Raw genomic sequence first — 5,699 nt, 5'->3', positions numbered from 1 at the left:
GTGTTTCTTCTTTTCTTTTTTTTTACTCATGGCTAACTCAAGGATTGTGTTTATAATGATGTACTTTTCTTTAATATATCCCCTTATTTTTACCTTTTTATTTGTATATTTACTGTATTTGATATCTTAGGTTACTGATTATTTTGCAGATTGAAACTGTACATATGACCAACTCATGAAATGTAATTTGTTATAGAACATAAACTACTAAACATTGTATACAGTATATTGTTTAATAGTTTCATAAAAAGCATATTAAAGCGCTCGACCAGCTACTCAATCAAAACATGTTAATCTATATGGCGTTGCTGTTAATATATATAATATGTATTATATCAGTCAGTGATCTAACTTTTGTTACATTTTTCCGATAATAGTAGATTGACTTTAACAATACTATTCTTTCCCCTGTGTTTCTCTGGCTTCTACCGGGTATCTGAATACTTCTTCCACAGTTCTGTGAGGAACGGGGTCAATCAGCGCTGTGCTCTTTTTCTACTGATAGAAAATGAGGAATGAATGCTACACTAATTGTCCCAGTTACACTGGAAAGTTGTTTTAAGGTTTTCTGTGATTAGGAAATGCTTTTCATTTATCATATGATGGATGAGTCAGCCAATAGAGGGAGACAAATAGAGACATTGAGCTCAGGCTCTGACACACTGATGCTGCGATTTCATCATTTAATCCTGTAAAGCTGCAAAGACGCAATGCAAAAACTGCTGAAAGTAAAAAGGAAATTAGTGTGTGTGTAACAATGATGCCATTAGTGCCTTTTTTAGACAAGCAGAAAGCAGCTATACAAATCCATTCAGTTACCTGCTATTAAAGCGTGTGCCTTGATGTTTACATCAAAGAGTTACCCTCCATCAACCTCAGAGACTATTGAATTTGAACAAGCAGCTCAAAAACAAAAGACTCCTGGCGTCGGAGCTCATGTCTTTTATTCAACACTTCCTGGCTATGCTTGAATTTGGTGTCGTACCTGTTTACATAAAACATGCAGCTTCATGGCAGCAAGGACAGCGACTGCAGCCAAGATAACTTATTTTTCATTAGATTTAAAGCGGTTGCTACCATGAACAAAGTCTTTCCAATAAATATGACTAGCCTTGTTTTTATCTGCAGAGGAAACATCATGTGCAGTGACAATCAAACATCTGCACTGTAGCTCGTCATTCAGAACCAGACTGCTATTATCTAAAGGATATGGTTAAGTGATATCACTGCTTCAAACATCCTCTATTTCCTTTTTGAGTGAAGTTTAAAAGGTAATCACCACAGTGTATCACAGATGTTCTACACCCTTCTCTTTGTATCCTGCTTCAAGTTCTTAGCAGGGCACAAAGCATGAAAATGCATCTGCTCCTCCTAATGTTAGTGTACACTTACAGCATTCTGTTCTATGTTACTGCTATCTTGTAATTTCCAGTTCACTTTAAAGATAGCTCAAGCTCCAGCAGAGTCATAATTGAAGCCTGAATCGATGACTTGTGGTTTGTAGATCTGTGAGATTGTGTTAAAGTCAAGACAAATGTGTGTGCAATAAGAAAAGTGTCTTCTCTCTTGAGGGTATAATGTTGGAATCATTTGGGCACTTGTTTTGAGGTTGACTTTACACGATGTGCAAACCAAGTGTCGACAGCATTCTTGCTTTAAGCATGTTGGCCTTATAAATAAGATTAGGGCTGTCACAGTTTTCCTCGTAACCCACAATCATTTCCTAGAAAATGTTACCACAGGTAACATTTTATGATGATACTAAAAGGCATTACAACTGAATTATTATAAAAATAAGTATGAATCAGATTAAAATAATAGCATTTAACTATAACATGCTTTACAACTAAAGCATTTCAGTTCACATGTAAGCAGCACTGCTATATTAACTAATACATGAATGCATGTGAGCTTTTTGATATATTCTTTAAGTGTTCCTTTCTTAACATTCACCTCACTGAAACACTCACTTGTGTTTTTTCTACGATACTATAGATAAGAAAATGTACACTGTATGAGAAAATCTTTAATACTGCATTATAATGTTACAATCCTAGTGACAATTTTCATTACAGTAGATCATAGCAATCGTATCCTTTTTTTAAAAATAAGTTAACATTCAATGTTATGTTAAAGAAACTAATAATTCATATTTTAACCAATAAGAACCCAGACCCATTTCTACTTTTGGGGAAATTATGGGGAACACAATTTAGACTAAATAGACCACATTTCTGACATTGCTTTCAAAATGACCCCCTCTCGTGTCATAGATCTGAAAAATGACATACATTTAACTTAATAATTTGAATCGAAATATATAAAATACATTGATTTAATATAATTAAATCAGCTAAATTAATTGAGCAGATCGTACTCATATTTCTTATTGAAACATATATGTTACACTAGATTTTCTTAATTATTTTAAGGTTAAGGTCCCGATGTGACATTAATGTCAGAGCGATATTTATCTTACTTGTTTCATATCAATTTGATCAATAAATGTTCTCACAACAGGTTAAATGTAATAAAGGACATGTTATATACAGTAAGCATTATAATTCTTAAATGGCTTGAATCTTACCTTTATCAACAAAAGACAAGCTTTTGAAATGTAGCCATACAGTAGCTGTGTTAGTCCGGCACACGGACATCTTGGACTTTTCTTCTTTTCTTTTTTTTGGACATCTTGGACATTTTGTTTTGGCAACACAAAATTACATGACCCACCAGACTGTTCAGTGTGTGTCACTTAGGGACTTCATGAGATAGCATAAAGGTTAAAGCTGTATAAGGAATCTTTCAGAACATTTAAATATTACATCTGTGTCACCGTGTTTTGTTACAGGTAAAATGTGAAATATGTTCAAGGATACACATGTAGACAATTGTTTATAACACATATGAACCTTACAGTCACATACTAATACTTTCATGTCAACTGGAGGCCATTACCTCCAAGGCCTATTCTAGGAACTAAATACTACTCTGCTGGACAAGGATTTCTGTCTTCTGTAAAAATGTAAAATGTGAATGAAGTTAAAATCGGAAGCAGTATAGATAGAGGTCATGCATTATTGCTACAGCCTCAAACCACATGACATTTTTTTCTAACTGACTGGCGCAATGTTCAGACTCCATTTAGTGGTTGGATAGTAAATCATGTCTTTGTTGTTTGTGTTGGTTGAGGTCAGCAATTACATAAATAAAGCTAAAATTGGATTTACCAAGGGTTTTGTTTTTGTAGCTGCTACTGCAGGCGAGGTGGTGGTGAATTGTTTAATAATTGTATGAAGCACACAATCATTCATAGAGTCTAGCTCTCGGCTAATATCATATAAACTCTTATATGCGGCGCCAAGTAATGGATGTAATGTTGTAGTCAAACCAGGGCAAGGAAAGTTACTGAAGTGGTAGTTTGTGTTTTATCTCTCAAGTCTTAAATCCCCAAAATAAGTTGTTAAGTACACATCGTCTGCTCAATACCAGGAAGAATACACAGTTTGTTTTGTCCAGTGTGTCTTATGTGTCTCGTATTGTTTTTGCCTTCGGTACTAAAGATATACAGTATTAACTTGTGTTGGTGTCAGTGTGGAAATAAACACATCCATTGCTTCATGTTGATTTTTAATCTGATTTTAATTGTTGCATTGAGCCAAGTTTATAGGAAGGTGAAGTTGCCTTAATACCAACATTTGGTGCTTTTAAAGTAATTTTTGTTTCAGCAAACAGGTGCTACACTTGCAGAAAAATACAAACATAGCAGCTTTATAGAAATACTGTGTAACATTCATTGTTAGGCTGCGCAGTCATCAAATTGCAGCAGAATTGTATTGCTTTGCCTGAATGGGTCACATCTCTTCATCATCTTTTGCAGCTATTAAACTCCTGCTTTTGATTTCCTTATTCTCAGGATGACGTTTAACATAAATTTATAAAATAGGTCTGATTGAAGAGCTTTTTCTAGTGAAGAATCGCCAACCTGTTGACCGTGAATATGTGAAGACCCGATTCCTTGAGGTGCTTTGTATGTCAATATTTTAGATTTAATAAATTATTTAATTTCCACCTTGATAGTTTTTGTATTAAGTACCGGTAAATGCACTCTACTATATTTTTAAAACATTAACTGGATTATCTTTGGCTGTTTTTAAACATGTGAGTCTTTTTCTGACCTAAAGCTGCTCTGCCAAGGAGCTCTAAATGATGTTTTTTTTACCCTGCAGAAATGTAAGTTATATTTAAGTTGTTCGACTATTTATACGATCATGTGAATGACAGCAGGGGCCTCGGTTGCACATCTTGGCAGTCATGCTGTGTCCGACTCACCAAAAGTCATTTGTGTTCAGGATTTCACTGAGTTGTTTTAATCCTTTTCTGAGTAGCTAAGTTAGATCCACACAGTTTGGAATTAGCAAATTCAAGAGTATGTTGGCGGCTCATTTCGCAACACCAAGAGAAAAAATGCCTCTTTCTCCCAAAAGTGTGTCACTCTGAGCTCAACCTTATATATTTATCCAAAAAGAAAAGTTTTTGCAATATAAATACAACCCATGCTTTAAAACATCCCCTTGCAATGTCTAATCTCTTCCACAACAAGTTAAATGGAAAAAACACAAACCTTAATATGGTTACACCATTTAAGCGAGCGTAGCAAATCTTTGGTTCAGACACAAATGAAACCCACAACTTTCGAGTAATAGGTGGACAACACGCAACAGATTCAAGATTCAATTGCTGATTGATCTGAAGGAGCATCCATCATCCAGGAACACCAACCCATTATGAGGCAGTGGGAACATTTCCTTAGGTTCTCCACAAGTTCAGCCTCAAGACAGGGATGTTTGTCCCGCTGGCATGGACAGCAATTGATTTTATTGATGCGCTCTGCAGAGAAAACAAACCCCACCAAACTGTCAAAGGCGCCCTTTCAGTAGCGGGTGACATCACATGTGCATCAGCTAACTTTGGTTGAAACAGACATCACATGACAACACTCAGCTCCTCACCTTTTCATGTGGTGTGTTAAAGGCACTCTTTGAGAGCATATAGTGCAGAGATGAAGCGGCATCAGGAAGTTATTGATATTCAGAGGTTGCTAGAAATATTTGGGAAAAGAAACATGAATATGTTAAGATGTGATCCTTCCTCCCTATGTGTTTTCGTAGTTTGAAAATAATATAAATGTTTGTCTTTTATCCTTTCAGATTTAACCACTCATAATCTGCAATCAATTTAACAGACGATGGCCTTCAAACCAGACAGGTAGACAGCAATGATGTCATGGTGTCTGAACTCAGTGGCGTTTGCTGTGGTCTACAGGACCTGATCGGTTGGTGGTGTAATTGAATGGGTTTCTGGAATTATCTGAAAAACAGTGATCGAATCAGAGGCCAATTTAATTAATGGCAAGAAGAAGGATTGTGGCCCAAGCACAAAACTCGCAGCAATGCTCTTAATCTGCTGGCACCCCGGTCACAGGAGCGTGCCGTGGGCTTAAGTTGAAGAATAGAGCTTCTCAGGCCAACCATTATTCACCCAAGAGGCTCTGCTTTAAAGACAGAATCACACAGGAGCTAATTGCATGTCAGCCATTTTTAGCTGGAATATTTATCTCTGCTATATATATTTATAGTGCTTTCAAGGCGCTTGACCAGGTGTGTGTGTGTGTGGGTGTGTGTGATTCTGAGCCAGGC

Source organism: Notothenia rossii (assembly GCF_949606895.1).
Source record: "Notothenia rossii genome assembly, chromosome: 3".
Classification (NCBI taxonomy): domain Eukaryota; kingdom Metazoa; phylum Chordata; class Actinopteri; order Perciformes; family Nototheniidae; genus Notothenia; species Notothenia rossii.
The sequence above is the reverse complement of the archived record's forward strand: the minus strand, read 5'-3'. Positions refer to the sequence as shown.